Source organism: Nerophis lumbriciformis, linkage group LG01, assembly GCF_033978685.3.
Source record: "Nerophis lumbriciformis linkage group LG01, RoL_Nlum_v2.1, whole genome shotgun sequence".
NCBI lineage: Eukaryota > Metazoa > Chordata > Actinopteri > Syngnathiformes > Syngnathidae > Nerophis > Nerophis lumbriciformis.
In genome coordinates, this window is record NC_084548.2 from 38308599 (window position 1) to 38326245 (window position 17647).

Genomic DNA, 17647 nt, shown 5'->3' on the forward strand with positions numbered 1-17647 from the left:
AAGTACCCTTTTTGCTGGAGCCCAATTTTTTTTTTTTATCATTTAAATATAAAAATTATTGTCATTGTCAATAATTTTCCCCCAAAATGTTTTGATATCTGACAGAGCATTATATACTGATGTATAGTATATCATGTTTAGCCAACTTTTACTGCAAATTAATATTGGCTCCAAATATCGGTTATCAACCTTTTTTACTACTACAATCACTGTGTCTTAGGATTTAAAGTATCAATATATAAATAGTAAAGTATGACAGCAACAACGATCCTTTTGGACGAACATAGATGTAAGATTTACAATATTATCAGAAACGATCAGATTGTTAAAGCATTAATTACAAGCTTTAGCTAACTGACAGAACGACAACACATTGACACCACCAACACAGCAATATGAAGTGTAAACAATAAAGCATTCTATAGTAAGAGTATTTAAACCTCTCCTATCTTGTTACTTCCCTGATGACCTCTTTAAAAAAGGGAACTACACTTTTTCTTTAAATTTTGCCTACCGTTCACAATCCTTATGAGAGACAAGAAGACACAAGTTTTTTTGGGGTTTTTTTGCATTCTTATTTTGTAATAATTGACTTGTTCTCGGTGGCTAGCTATGCAGTTAATGGGAGCAATCTATTCTGCTTCTAAGTCACTTTAGGCCTGGGCGATATGGCCTAAAAATAAAATCCCCAATTTTTTTACAAAACATTTTAATTAACTACTTTTTAAAGACCCTATTGAGTACACATGACAGAGATTATTTAAAACAAGATGTTATTTTATTTGATCAAAAACTAGTGTATTGAAATGAAACTGTACACACGGCATCTTACTCTTAGCACAATTCTAATTTGTATAATGTTGTTCAGATATAAATTGTACTTTTTATGGAATAACTTTCAAAAAACTAAATTAAGAGTCTTGAATAAAATACTTATGTTAACAAAAATGTAACGTTGCACATTGCATGCAACTACATAGTTATCACCAACATTGAGAGTAAAAAGTGAATTACATTTATATAGAGCTTTTCTCTAATGACTCAAAGCGCTTTACATAGTGAAACCTATTATATAAATCACATTTAAACCTGTGTGGGTGTCACTGGGAGCAGGTGGTTAAAGTATCTTGTCCAAGGACACAACGGTAGTGACTAGGATGGCGGAAGCGGGGATCGAACCTGAAACCCTCAAGTTGCTGGCACGGTGGCCCTACCAGCCGAGCCACGCCGCTCCTACAGTGAAAACCTAAAACTTCTGTCTTGAATAGAATACTTCTGGAAATAAAATGTAGTTTTATACATTGTATGCAAATAAATAATCAAGCCAACTCTCGAACAACCTTTAACCCCCACAACACACGTCACTTCCCATCCATGTCTCGGAAGTTCCACCCTCTAGTCAAAACCATTGTAGCCCTGTTGCCAGCCGCTACACTGCTGAAGTATTTTTACTTATTTCATCACAGCACGTCCCCTAAACGTTAAAACACATTCGACATGGATGAGCACAAAGTTTAGCAGTGGAAACGTGGGTTCATTTACTATCAAGTCCGTATATTTAGTATTTGAAATGAAATCCGTGGTGACTGGCTAGTTGTTTTGCTAGCAGCTACACTAGTATGTCGCAAGAGCGGCGATGCTGTGTACACGTGATCATGTCTGTGTTGAGCAGATGCGCAAGTAAATATAGCGCTAGCATGGTCTTCTGACAACAAGGTTTCTTTTCCCCAAATTTTATTCTACTTGAGTCACTTTTTATGGTTTTATTTTAGGAGAAAAATGAGAATGAAAGGATTGAAATCCGGATTCTCACCAATGCTACCGTTTTATTTTTTTCTAGTTGCACAATCAAGTAAATTTATCGCACTGTACAGGCCTGTGACAGGACCACTTTCCCAAGGAACGGATCCCAGACATTCCCCCAAAAAAAGAACAAATACCAAGGGAGTATGGAGGGTGGACCTAGCGGAGGGTCGCCAAACTGCACCCTCGTCACAAAGGTCTGGAGGAACAGCTCACATCCCGGCCATGTTTCCCTGAAGCTAGCTGGGGAGTGTCAGGTGGCGAAGAAGAGGACCAGGAGAGCATGATTAATGCTTCAGCAGCAGCAGCGCAAGTTAGCGCGGCGAATGTCAATGGAATGGCCCCATCCTTGACGGACGAGGAGGCAGACGTGCGCAGGATAGGTGCTCCAGAAACCATGGTTGTCCAAGTTCAGGTGACAGGCGTTATTGCTATTGGCGCTGATGACACATAGGTAACAGACACCGCTGCAGCTGACCAGAAGGAGAAAGACGGGCGCAAGATAGGCGTGGAGGCGGGATGGGTCACGTTGAATATGTGAGTTAGCGAGGAGCAGGAAATGATGTCTGAAGAAGACCCAATCAAAGGCAAAGCAAGTTGTGGTGTCCTCAGTAGATCCCCAGAAAGCAGAGTAGACAACAACCCTACTTGGAAAGAGCTGGGCGGCGACCTCACTGGAGGGAGATGTGCGACCCCAGCTGGGCTTTGGATAGCCGGGGTGCCGGTACTGAAGGGAGTTGGGCTCTGGGAAGCCAGGGTTCTTGTACTGGCGCAGAAGGGAGAATGAGCTAGCTTGGCATAAGCTGTAACCACACAAACCTGGCCTCCAATTCTTCCAGGAAGTGTGTGATCCAAAAGGCCAGCTACACTTTGCTGATGGTGGTCACCGCAAGGTCACTTGGTGGCTGGATCATTCTGTCATGAACTTGCAAAAGTAGGAGTAGTTGTGCATGGTCACTTGTTGGCTGGATCATTTTGTTGCGAACGCGCATGGTAGCGGTACAGTAGTGACCCCAAGATGCAGAGACAGGAGGCGACGTGTCGGCAATAAGGAGGTTTAATGGTCTTAACTGAATCATAAGGGTGTAGCTGCAGCAAGAACACGCCACGATAAACAGCAAGCTGCAGCAAGCCTTTACTGCTGTGAGCTTTCTCTACTTTAAAGCAGCACCGTCCTTTTAATAATTACACATTACACATTTTGTAGATTACTGTCCATGGGTATATCGCAGATATAATAAAGTACGCTCACATCGCAGACATGCTGCTTCAGTATGGGATACAGTGTACAAGGTTTTGTCTGTAAAATATATCATTACATATAGTTTTTATTAGCATTTATGAAATTTAGTGACAACATTTCATGATAAATATCCATAGATTAACATTTTTAATTCTGTACATGACACTTGAATTAGCACACATCTGATTTTGGAGTTTGGGTGTACATGTAGCGGCCAAAATAGGAGTTAGCATGCAGTATTTAACTATTTTAACTGCTTTTTCTGCTAACCAACCTGCAAAACAGCAACACACACGCATAGTACGCTCTTGGCGAAGTTGGTAGAGTGGCCGTGCCAGCAATCGGAGGGTTGCTGGTTACTGGGGTTCAATCCCCACCTTCTACCATCCTAGTCAGGTCCGTTGTGTCCTTGGGCAAGACACTTCACCCCTTGCTCCTGATGGCTGCTGGTTAGCGCCTTGCATGGCAGCTCCCGCCATCAGTGTGTGAATGTGTGTGTGAATGGGTGAATGTGGAAATACTGTCAAAGCGCTTTGAGTACCTTGAAGGTAGAAAAGCGCTATACAAGTATAACCCATTTATCATTTAATGACATTGACTGGTTGCATGTAAATTGCATCACAGGGTAACAACCTGGCAGTTACAGTTATGTAATCTGTTGGAGTTGAACGCATAACTGGCTGAGCCGAGTGTGTGCGTTTTCTGGTGCAATTGAAAGAGAGGGAGCGGTTGTTGTCAATAATACCTATCGTTTGTTTGTTTTGGTGTGATTACGGCAGAAATTGAACCATTTTGCTAGATAGTAGTTTTGTTGCTGATGTTGTTTTGGTGTGGTTATAGCCGACAATAATAAGTTTTGATCAACAAAATGATTGTTGATGCTTGTTACATGCTGATCACATCCTTCTCCTCCTTAAAACGACTCGGCAGACGTCAACATTGTTTTATCTGTTGACCACTTGTCACCCGCCACTCACAGAGTAGCATTGCAAAATGGAACAGAATAAATGGCTATGTGTTTATTTTGTCTAGAGTTTAGTTTGGATTTTGTGCGCAGCATACATATTCCGTGCGCGGAGGACACGCGAGCAGTGCGCAATTGCGCAGGCCAACACCTTGGTGGGAACATTGCTGGTACCATTTCAATAATAATCAGTGCACACCTGGTATCTCCTGGCAGTAGAAAAATCTGTACTTTTTTGGGAAACCAAATATCTCTACATATTGCAAAACCGATACAATCGTCCAGCCCTACATTAATTAGTGCTCTGGCTTGCTTTTCCAAGAAATGAGCAATATCACTGGTCCATGAGTTAATGGAAGTGCTTTTATCAATCACAGTTTTACAATCATTTTAATTTAGAACAGTAATACTAACCATCAGAGGTTTTACCGCGGTTTATCATTAATATCGTTACATCCCTAGATGGAAGTTTTGAAAGTAATTTGTCTTGGACATCCTTCTAGAAGGATCTCATGGTATGAAAATTTCTTATCACGGTTATCATTATTATCGTGGTATTTTTAAATGTGCTCAACATTTTCAAAAATTACTTACACTGAAATGATACCTCACACATCTAATACACAATCTTTGTATCTCAGCCTTTTGATAGTTCAGTCTGCGTTCATTTTGATGAGAGCCAGTGTTGATGTTATTGGAACACTGACAAAGTTAGCAGTTAACTAAAGAACGAGTGAGCATCTCAGTAAACAAAAGTCAAGACTTTATAAACAAGTTGTGGCAATGTTCCCCAGACAGACTGCTGGATGTTTCCTCTTGTCATTAACTCTCAGTCACAGCAGGACGCTTTGTTGTGAAAATGAAAGCAACGTCAAATATTTTCCTTTCCCGCTGTATACTTTTAGTATGGGACAAATGCGTCCGTCTGAAATATTGTCCACACTTGTCGCACTTGCCATCTAACAGCAGTGCGCTCTTAAAAGCACGCCAAAATTTTACGATATGGAAGTGAAGCGAGGGAAATAAAGTGAAACGAAGCGTTCGGCTCTGTTTACTCTGAAGGAAAATCTCCTGGAGCAGTGTCCGTGTAGTTGCTTTTTGCCATGTTTTGTCGAGCAAAACAGCGCTGATGCGCATGCGGCGACTTAGATTCCAGGAAGTGAGCAGTTTTGATATGATTTTTCGATAACAACAAATTTTAACGGTGTTACTAATCATTATACCGTTTACTGTTACATCCCTACTAGAGCCTGGCTTATCCTGTTCTTCTTCCACCAGCCTCTAGTGCTCAGAGATTATATTATTTTAGGGTTTGGATGACCTGTAGAATTATAACAGGACTGCCAACCCCACATGAGTTCTAGAACTCATTGTGAGACATAACTGCCCTGCAGTTTGAATCCAGAATCCAGCCAATAGCCACATGCTTGCTTGTAGAGTCTGTAGCGTCATTCAGACCTATTGGTCCAAACCAAAGCAGAAGATGATTATACAAATGTGGGAAGCCTGAGTCCTCATGCTGTCTTAGTCAGTCATATTCATATATGCATTAGCTTGCCAGCTTGGACTAACACACACATTCACACAATACACTGATTTAGTTTGTGTTTTCCTCGCCTGATGAGAGTTGGTATGTTATCTTCTATCAGCCTGTATTGTGTGATATATATATATACATGCCTGGCCCAGTGACAGTGATAGCTTGTGAAAAGTAAACCTCAGCCCCAGCCTCTGCAACAATGTCTCATGTCAGAGTGGATAATGGACTGCAACGCATCATGGGAAAAAACCCTGGGTTCTGGGTTTTATATATATCCCCCAGCACGCTCTCAAAATTGAGTAATTTCATGGCTCATTCCTGGGGTTAGGGCAAGGTATAGAGAATTGGAGGTGTTATGAATAACTTTTACTTAACGTCCTACATATTACAGCACAAACCAAAGCTGATCATACACACATGTACCAGAGACATGTTGAGAGTTGACGCAATTGTTCGGCCCGATGCTACACTTTTAAATTAGGTTTACTTTGTGCTGCTGGCTTGAAGTAATAATAATAATAATATTGATAATAATGATAATAATAATAATACATTCTATTTTTAATGCAATTTCCATTCCAAAGAAGTCTTAAAATGCTGAAATCACTTCTATGGTGAAGTTTTTCCCCTAGCTGGTCATGAGGATCACAGTGAATTTGGCTGTTTCTTATAAAACTTAGACATTGAATAGAAAAGCCCTTTTTCTTTTGAATAAGAGGTGTCATGTATAGATAGAACTAATGCCAAAATTACTTTGATTAAATACACCATTGCACTGAATTACCGATGCTTGAAATAAGGTGTATTATTCCATTCTATTGTTTTAAAATGATGCCAAGGGGTTGGAGGAATCCAACTAAAAACAATACTTGACCATATTTGATGCTCTCTTGCACACTGCCATCTGAAAATGTTATAAAATTAAACTCAGTAGCCTATATTGACAATATAAAGTAGTTTTTACCAAATACCTTACGCAATTGTTCAATATGAATGTTAACCATAACCATTCATGCATCACTAATTCTCTTGTCTCAAGGTAGGCCTAAAAAGAAACTAGCTACCTGCTGCCACCTACTGATTTGGAAGAGTATTACATGGTTACTCTGCCAATCTCTCAACAGCACAAATACTCAGCAACAGCACAATATTTGCGGATTCTAATTATTGGTTTGCAAAAAATATTTTTTAGACCAATAAGGTAAAATTGCTTAATTTCCCACAGCACACCAGACAATATCTCACGGCACACTAGTGCGCCGCGGCACAGTGGTTAAAAAACACTGATTTAAACAACTGTGGGTTTTGGCTCAAAATGACCTCCCACAATGCTCTGCCCAACTACTTAATAATAATAAATACTTTTGAGGTTTGGCTGCTACTCACACGCAGTATGCTAAAATGCCAAAAAGAGTTGATGTGTTGTCACGCTTTATTGTGTTGAGGTGCATTGAATGATCTAACGCAGGGGTGTCAAACACCTTTTAGCTCAGGAGCCGCATGGAGGAAAATCTTTTCCTAAGTGGGTTGGACGGGTAAAATCATGGCATAATAACTTTGTTTTACTTTAGCCCAAAATAGAACAAGAATATTCTGAAAATGTACAAATAATCCTCTTGACAAAACACTTCAAGTTAGTTGAACATTCTGAGGAAAATTTGGTGCAGTTGCAAAAACACCATGAAGAACACAATGAATTTAGACTTAATCTCAGTGTATATACTTTGTACAAAGCAATTAAACTTTTAAGTCACAGCCCATCTAGGATTGAAAATAAATAAATAAATAAAGCATAAACAAAATCACTTCTTCTTCTTCTGCTTTGTGGACTTGGAGAAGGCATTCGACCGTGTCCCTCGGGAAGTCCTGTGGGGAGTGCTCAGAGAGTATGGGGTATCGGACTGTCTTATTTTGGCGGTCCGCTCCCTGTATGATCAGTGTCAGAGCTTGGTCCGCATTGCCGGCAGTAAGTCGGACACGTTTCCAGTGAGGGTTGGACTCCGCCAAGGCTGCCCTTTGTCACCGATTCTGTTCATAACTTTTATGGACAAAATTTCTAGGCGCAGTCAAGGCGTTGAGGGGATCCGGTTTGGTGGCTGCAGGATTAGGTCTCTGCTTTTTGCAGATGATGTGGTTCTGATGGCTTCATCTGGCCAGGATCTTCAGCTCTCGCTGGATCGGTTCACAGCCGAGTGTGAAGCGACTGGGATGAGAATCAGCACCTCCAAGTCCGAGTCCATGGTTCTCGCCCGGAAAAGGGTGGAGTGCCATCTCCGGGTTGGGGAGGAGACCCTGCCCCAAGTGGAGGAGTTCAAGTACCTCGGAGTCTTGTTCACGAGTGAGGGAAGAGTGGATCGTGAGATCGACAGGCGGATCGGTGCGGCGTCTTCAGTAATGCGGACGCTGTATCGATCCGTTGTGGTGAAGAAGGAGCTGAGCCGGAAGGCAAAGCTCTCAATTTACCGGTCGATCTACGTTCCCATCCTCACCTATGGTCATGAGCTTTGGGTCATGACCGAAAGGACAAGATCACGGGTACAAGCGGCCGAAATGAGTTTCCTCCGCCGGGTGGCAGGGCTCTCCCTTAGAGATAGGGTGAGAAGCACTGTCATCCGCGGGGAGCTCAAAGTAAAGCCGCTGCTCCTCCACATCGAGAGGAACCAGATGAGGTGGTTCGGGCATCTGGTCAGGATGCCACCCGATCGCCTCCCTCGGGAGGTGTTTAGGGCACGTCCGACCGGTAGGAGGCCACGGGGAAGACCCAGGACACGTTGGGAAGACTATGTCTCCCGGCTGGCCTGGGAACGCCTCGGGATCCCCCGGGAAGAGCTGGACAAAGTGGCTGGGGAGAGGGAAATCTGGGCTTCCCTGCTTAGGCTGCTGCCCCCGCGACCCGACCTCGGATAAGCGGAAGAAGATGGATGGATGGATGGAAAATCACTTCTATGTATCAACAACCCAATTTGTCATAACCACATATTAATCTTGTGCTAACTCCACAAATCATACAAACTGAAGTAGAAACTATTCAAGAGGTTTGAGGTTTGTGTGAACAATTTCAGCAAACCAAAAATAAAAACTTAAAAGACTGACAGTATTGCAGTAAATCACACACTGTTCACTTTCTTTTAATCTGCACAGAAGACAATCATTTTCACAGAACTATATCAATGTGCAGTGTCTCATGTAGCATTTTAAGTGGGTTTACCAATTATTTATTTTACTCCTGTTTGTTTTACATAGGGTCGAGGAGGAGGAGTTGCAGCTCCGCTTTACCGCGTACTTCTTGCTTGGTATACATGCTCGCGCCGGTATAAACTATTTGCTTGCCTTAAAGAATTGCTATTTCGACATCCACTGGACACTTTTAGAACAGCAGTTTCTTTAATTTAAAAATGCAACTCATTTTTACACTTACCAAACTCATCCCTTGGGCCAGATTTACATCACTGATCTAACGTTTGTGCACACAAACGCACACCACACACACACACACACACACACACACACACACACACACACACACACACACACACACACACACACACACACACACACACACACACACACACACACACACACACACACACACTTCCAAGAGGTTGCTCTCAATTATGGTGCTCTTTACCTTCAAGTGTTCTTTTTGCTTCTTGCTACATCTTTCTATTTTTGCAGTTAGAAAAGCCTACGCTCATCACGACATGTATTACAAATCCTATTGATATTGAACTTCTCCAAGATCTCTTTTTTGCTATCTTGGGTCAACCTAGCCTAAAAGTGTAGTAAGATGCACAGTTGCACGATGCTAGATAATCACAGTTATCAAGCCAGGATTTTCTAATCTTATTTTAATAGTATCCTGGGACGTCTTCCTTCTAGAACTGTTAGTTTTCAGACGGGGCATAATTCAACTCCAGTTAGTGACAAATAGGACAAAGTAGATTTGGCAGTTGTCCAGACTAATCTAGTGCTGGGTGTTGAGACAGAAAGGTGACAGATGACTCATGATTCTGGCCAGTGATTATCCTTGAGCATAGAGGCACATTCCAAGACCCGACTTGCGGCTATTCTTCCATTTTAGTACCAGCCGGACTACAAGACCAGGTGCCATTGTTTGCCTTAATCCAACATGTCTGTTTGTATGATGTACTCACCGATCAATATTTCCAACTGACTTTCTTCAGGGATTAGAATTTTTTGTCAAAACAAGAGACAATTAAGAATGTTAAAAGTTTATAACTGCACTAATGTTTAATGTCAAATGTTGTAAATTGGACTTGTCAGAGAGCATCTCTCATGTACAATCTCTCTTGATATTTCCTCCCTCATCCCCAAAACATGCATTTAATGCAAGATAATGAAAGACTCTAAATTGTCTAGAAGTTATGAATATTTATTTTGTCAGTATAGTTTAGAAAAAAATATAGGAATCTGAAATATTATCTGTGTTTAATAGTCCATAATGGTTTTCGCACTGTTCTGAACTTCGGAAAGCTATATGCTTAGCAACACGTTAGTTCATTAAAATAATCTGAACAATATATGTTTGTACAGTTATTATTAAAAGACTTGGCAAAAAGTCAGTAAAGGGTGGTCTCAAAGGGGTTGTTAAAAGGTATAGTTATTTAATTGCTTCCTTCTGACTTTAAATTCTCCACTATTCCTTCTGCCCCAGGGGGTTAAGTTGAACAAGTCTATTACAGCTTGCTATATGAGCACTTTATCTTCTTCTTATGACTTCTGGAGCTTGCAAGATCTGGTGAATTGGCAGCAAGCGAGACATCAGTGGAACCGAGATGGAATGATGCTGCACTTCTTCACAGATGTATATTAAGTGTCGGTGGGATAATTGGGGAGCTCTGTATTTAACACCTTATCAAATGAACTTGGTTCATGGTTTATTTATGTGTTTCCCTACTACGCTCTGTCACCACATTCTACTGTCAAACTGCATAAATGTGAAAGCGATAAATGGTAACATCTCACGCTCTTTCTTGTCTGTCTGGATTTGGCTCTTTTTTGTCTTTCTCCACGATTGGCAGGTCTTTAGGGTTGCAAGGCGTTTCAGCTCCCCACGTTCCTTCCTCCTGTCTCCTCCCCCGCAGTCTGACTGGCAATAATTATATTGGTTTGTCCCAACGACCGAAAAGACCTGCCAGCTGGAAAAAGGCAGAGATAAATTCAGAGGGGAAACAAGTTAAAGGAAGATAAAGTTACAAAGGCAGTGGCATATAGGAAATGGCTACACAAAGACAGCAACATCAGTGATTCCTGCAGGCTGTTCTTCTTGTTTTCATATCAACTTTTTTTTTCCGAAATCCATCGAGACTAGACGAGTTCTGTCTTCTGGCTGCTGCTGACTTAAAAATACTTATATAGAGTTAACACGTTAGGTATCAATGGTCTGTAGAGAAATACTTCTGGAAAACATGTTTTTCTTGGATGGAATGGCAGGTTTGCTCATTTTTCTTTCACATATCTTTTTGACAATTTACTTGTAGGTTTACTCATTTTGCAGAGATAAGTAGAGCGATGGGGAAATGAATAATAGGGCCCAAAATTACTTATGGAAAGTAATATAAAATAAAGACAACAGTTTATAAAAATGTATAGTATATAATAACTTCAGGGTTTCCCCTAGATTGCAACCATATACGTGGCGGTGAAGACTGGGCTTGGGGTGTGGTCAATATGACATCCAATAAATAACATATATTATTAATAATATTAATATAACATACAATAAACAATATAATTAAAACATGCGGGGTGGGTTCCACTCATGCAGGAACAGCATCCTCTTTTCTGGCAAGACATTATATAAGATGTTGTGTCTGTTGAAATAAATGTTGTCTGTTCATCCAGAAGAACATTTCAGGGTCGGGGGTCAATGAAATTTCCTGGCTCACAAGTTTTGTTCTAATCAATTCAGTGGTGTGTGATGTGGCTATTAAAGGGCACCGATGTTTGTACATTTAAAACACTTCTTTGTGGTCGAGGGAACATGTATTGTATTGTTGGCACATTATTGGCACAATTGTATTGTATAAACTCTGGTGTAAATTCTGCGTAAATTTTGCTACACAGTCACATTTTTGACCCGTTTCTCAGTATGCCCACAAATCCGATTGCAAATGAATCCTTCTTTTCTTTTCTTTTTTCTTTTTTAACGACACGGTCAGAAAGAAAATTCATGCACATTATGCAGATTCAGTATATATATTTACCTATCACAACATTGGGTACATATAGATTATATATATATATATATATATATAAATACAGTATATATATATATATATATATATATATATATATATATATATACTGTATATATATATATATATATATACATATATATATATATATATATATATATCTATATCTATATCTATATCTATATATATATATATATATATATATATATATATATACATATATATATATATTAGGGCTGCAACAACTATACGATTAAATCGATTAAAATCCATTATAAAAATAGTTGGCGATTAATTTAGTCATCGATTCGTTGGATCTCTGCTATGCGCAGAGGCTACGTTTTTTTTTTTTTTTTTTTTTTTAACCTTTATTTATAAACTGCAACATTTACAAACAGCTGAGAAACAATAATCAAAATAATAGGGGTGTAACTGTACGTGTATTTGTATCGAACCGTTTCGGTACGGGCGTTTTGTTTCGGTGCAGAAGTGTACCGAACGAGTTTCCACACGGACATATTAAGTAGCGTACTGCACGTTGTGTAAACAATACTCAAAATGCCGGACATTTGAGGCATTTAAGAAACTCCGCCCTGACAGCTCCGCAAAAGAGGACATGTCCGGTGAAAAGAGGACGTATGGTCAGTCTATCCTAGCCCGTTAACTGCTAGCATGCTAGCAAAAGAGGACTAGCAGCGATCGGTTTCACCGGACGTACCTCGGGATCTTTCTGTGTGGAGTTTGCATGTCCTCCCCGTGACTGCGTGGGTTCCCTCCGGGTACTCCGGCTTCCTCCCACTTCCAAAGACATGCACCTGGGGATAGGTTGATTGGCAACACTAAAATGGCCCTAGTGTGTGAATGTGAGTGTGAATGTTGTCTGTCTATCTGTGTTGGCCCTGCGATGAGGTGGCGACTTGTCCAGGGTGTACCCCGCCTCCCGCTTGATTGTAGCTGAGATAGGCTCCAGCGCCCCCCGCAACCCCGAAGGGAATAAGCGGTAGAAAATGGATAGATGGATGGAAACCGATCGCTGCTAGCATGCTAGCAGCAACCGGGCTAGGTCCTGACCATACGTCCTCTTTTCACCGGACATGTCCTCTTTAGCGGGGCTGTCGGGCGGTGTTTCTTAAATGCCTCAAATGTCCGGCATTTTGAGTTAGGGTTGCGTGTATTTTCAATGTACGTTCAGGGTTAAGAAGGTTAAAAACAAAACAAATTGTGCATGCAGCAGCATTGGTGAGGGAGGGGGAGAGACAGAGAGAGCGAGGGAGTTGTGATAAACGCGCATGCGTCGTCAGGCTCTGCTTTTTATCGATACATTTATCAGATTAAATTGTTTCTTATCTATAGCAGGGGTGTCAAAAGTGTGCATTTTTGTAACATTTTCCTTGTTTTATTTGGCAAGTTGAAAGAACATGGCGCCTGTATGCTGTTTTTTTTTAATAAAATACTGGAAAGGATAGAAATGTAGTTCGTCTCTTTTATCCGATTATTACTCGATTAATCGAAGTAATAATTGACAGATTAATCGATTATCAAATTAATCGTTAGTTGCAGCCCTAATATATATATATATATATATATATATATGTATGTATATATATATATATATATATATATATATATATATATATATATATATATATATATATATATACACACATACATATACAGTCCTGGTCAAAAGTTTACATACGCTTGTGAAGGACATCATTTCATGGCCGTCTCTTATTTTTTGTGATAGAGTGATTGGAGGACATACTTGTTTGTGACAAAAAAACATTCATGAAGTTTGGTTCTTTTATGAATTTATTATGGGTCTACTGAAAATTTGACCAAATCTGCTGGGTCAAAAGTATACATACAGCAACATACATTATCAATTTTGGTGATGTAGAAAAGTTACAATCAAATTAGCTTCATGGCATGGCCTCTTAACTTCATGTGAGGGATTATGATTGACGACACCTGTTGACTTCTCTGAGCTTATTTAAATAGGGCTCATGTGATGCAGTCATTAGACTCGGTTACAACCGCGACAATGGGAAAGTCGAAGGAACTCGGCACGGATCTGAAAAAACGAATCATTAACTTGAACATGTCAGGAAAGTCACTTGGAGCCATTTCAAAGCGGCTTAAGGTCCCGAGAGCAACTGTGCAGATAATTGTTCATAAGTATAAAGGTCATGGCACAGTTTTGTCACTGCCACGATCAGGAAGAAAATGCAAGCTATCACCTGCTGCTGAGAGAAAATTGGTCAGGATGATCAAGAGTCAACCAAGAACCACCAAAAAGCAGGTCTGCAATGAAATGGAAGCTGCTGGAACACAGGTGTTAGTGTCCCCTGTCAAGCGTGTTTTGCATCGCCACGGACTGAGAGGCTACCATACAAGAAGGAAGCCCTTGCTCCAGAAGTGACACCTTAAGGCTTGTCTAAAGTTTGCTGCTGATCACATGGACAAAGGTAAGACCTTCTGGAGAAAAGTTCTGTGGTCAGATGAAACAAAAATTGAGCTGTTTGGCCACAATACCCAGCAATATGTTTGGAGGAGAAAGGGTGAGTCCTTTAAACCCAGGAACACCAATGCCTACCGTCAAGCATTGTGGTGGTAGTATTATGCTCTGGGCCTGTTTTGCTGCCAATAGAACTGGTGCTATACAGAGAGTAAATGGGACAATGAAAAAGGATGATTACCTCCAAATTCCTCAAGACAACCTAAAATAATCAGCCCGGAGGTTGGGTGTTCCAACAGGACATTGACCCCAAACACAGGTCAAAATTGGTAAAGGAATGGCTAAATCAGGCTAGAATTAAGGTTTTAGAATGGCCTTCCCAAAGTCCTGACTTAAACGTGTGGACAATGCTGAAGGAAGAAGTCCATGTCAGAAAACCAACAAATCTAGCTCAACTGCACCAATGTTGTCAAGAGGAGTGGTACAAAAATTCAACCAGAAGCTTAACAGAAGCTTGTGGATGGCTACCAAAAGCGCCTTATTGCAGTGAAACTTGCCAAGGGACATGTAACCAAATATTAACATTGCTGTATGTATACTTTTGACCCAGCATATTTGGTCACATTTTCAGTAGACCCATAATAAATTCATAAAATAACCAAACTTGATGAATGTTTTTCGTGACAAATAAGTTTGTGCTCCAATCACTCTATCACAAAAAAATAAGAGTTGTAGAAATGATTGGAAACTCAAGACAGCCATGACATTGTAAACATTTGACCACGACTGTATGTACTTGTGTATTTGACTGCACTGACTGGGATGTGTTCAAGCATCTCTCTAATAACTTGGATGAACTTATTAATGTCATTTTTTTATTTTCTACCTTTTGCAGAGATATGATTATTCCTAATAAAAGGGTTAAAATCTACCCCAATAACTAGCCATGGGTCACTAAGGAACATTGCTTTTCTATGAGGTTATGTGTCAGATTTTCAGTTGGCCTCCAAGGAGCTGAAAATTGAAATCCAGAAAGAGCTATAAATCCCAAAAGGAAGACAAGATGGCTACTGACAACCTTGGGTCATCTTGGTCCAGCATGAAAACTTAAGCCGGCACCAAAAACCTAGTGCACACGCCATTTTACATATTTAAAATTCTCTGACTCTGATCTTGCTAATGCCCTGAATTGTTTTTATAACCGTTCTGATACTCTTGATTTTAGTAAAGAAATACAAGAACTCAGTCTCAAACTTCACAGTAATCAACACCTTCCCATTATTCAAAAAGATGATGAGATAACCTTCTCACACACAAAAGTAAACAAGAGTCCTGGACCAGACTATATTTGTGGTCGGCTACTTAAGGTCTGTGCAAAAGAAATAAGCTTTGTTTTTATGTTTATTTTTAACCAGTCCTTAGAAACACAGCATGTCCCCCAAGTCTAAAAAGACGCTATTATTGTCCCGGTCCCTAAATCCAGTCATCCTCACATTTTAAATGATTTCAGATCTATAGCCATGACCTTTCTGCCAATTTTTTACTTTTTAACAAAACAGAACACAATGAGTCAGAGTCAATGGTTTTTTATCAAACAAAGTGTGCTCCTCGACTGGCTCCCCATAAGGATGTGTGCTCTCTCCAATGCTTTTTATTGTCTGCAGTTTCTTCACAAATATGTGTCCGAGCACTTTAACAAATCGGACTTTTAGTATGCAGAAATCAGGCAGGAATTACGTATGCGGGCAATATTATTAAGGGACAAACCGCCAAATGTGTACAATCTCATAAATATCTTGGAACCATTATTGACAATACTTTGAATTTTAAGGATAACTGTGATGCTGTATGCAAAAGGGGTCACCAGTGTCTTCACTGTCTAAGGAAACTGTCTTTCTTTCATGTTGATAAAACCATGATCATTTTGTTTTATCATGCTTTTATTGATCGGTTTTATCTTTTTGTCTGGTGTCATGGTTTGGAGGTCTGCTTCTGAAGAACAAAAACTGATTAAGTCAAATAATCAAGTGGTCAAGTCGACTTACTAGTGAGCCCCAGCTGAGTTTGGAGTCCCTGTACACCAGGCAGGTACAGCAGATTGCCAACTCAATTATAGCAGAAATCTCTCAACGTGTGTATGGTGAGTTCCATCTCCTCCCGTCTGGTCGAAGGCTTAGGGTCCCAAGATGCAGAACATCTTGGTAAAGGAACAGCTTTGTTCCAGCTGCAGCTATTCTTTTAACCAAATTATAGTTATATTGCACATATTTATTTTTCATTTGTTTTCATGTATTTATTCATTCATGGAAGTTTTCTCTTACTGTCTTTTATTAACTTTTAATTTGAGTCTTTATTGTTCATATGATTTTTTCTTTCCTTATTTTACTGGCCCTGGTCCCAGGCAGTACATTGTCATGTTGTCATTTGTTATGTGTTATTACTTTTATTTCAATATATATGCAGATGCCATCCTCCTTTATTTTCCACTGCAGAACAAATTAGGGCTGGGCGATATGGCCTTTTATTAATATCTCGATATTTTTAGGCTATGTCACGATACACGATATATATCTCGATACTTTGCCGTAGCCTTGAATGAACACTTGATGCATATAATAACACCAGTATGATGAGTCTATGTGTCTACATCAAAACATTCTTGTTCATACTGCATTAATATATGCTCATTTTAAACTTTTATGCAGAGAGGAAAATCACAACTAAGTCAATTTACCAAAACTGTATTTATTAAACAGTTATTAAGCAATGGCACAAACATTCATGTAAATTCCAAAAGAGAAAGTGCAAGATTGTCAGATACATTTTAAAACAAGCTATTAGTGCACTTTTGTGCATGATGTCACTAAGAGGACATATCAAAACACTAAATTAAAGTGCATTTTTTTGTACAGAACGCCACTACAATAGTTTAAAACAAATAAAGTGCACTTTTGTGCATGATGTCACACAAGATATTTCAATAACTGTCAAATAAAAATTAGCTGCTAAATAGGAAATCAAATAGTGTACGTCCTTCGCTATGTAGTAGGTTCCTGCGGACGTTATCTCCTTCTGTTGTTGACTATTTTTTTCATACGGTGTTGATGTGGAAATGGTTGCTTGGGCATTTTGTTGGGTGTGGCACCGGCCGAGATGTTGACATGCAGAGTTTCAAGCACTCTTCATTCTCCAGCGGGTGACTTTTCAAATGGTGCTACACATTAGCAGTGCTGCTACTTTTTGTAGCAACGCTTTTGCCGCATACAAACATATTCCCGCTTGAAGCCAAACCACCGCCAGACGATGGACCCCGTGCTGTTTTTCTTGGGAATTAATTCTTCCTTCATTTGTTAACAGATTTGCACCTTCTTTCTCTCGTATTACCACTCGCACCACTCCGTTAGCACCACAGTTAACGTTA

The 17647-nt window shown here is 40.0% G+C and overlaps 1 protein-coding gene across 2 annotated transcripts in view; it reads left to right on the forward strand.

Moving 5' to 3' along the window:
- Positions 1-17647, forward strand: part of samd10b (sterile alpha motif domain containing 10b) — a 144749-nt gene that overhangs the window by 25427 nt on the left and 101675 nt on the right. The window lies entirely within an intron of this gene.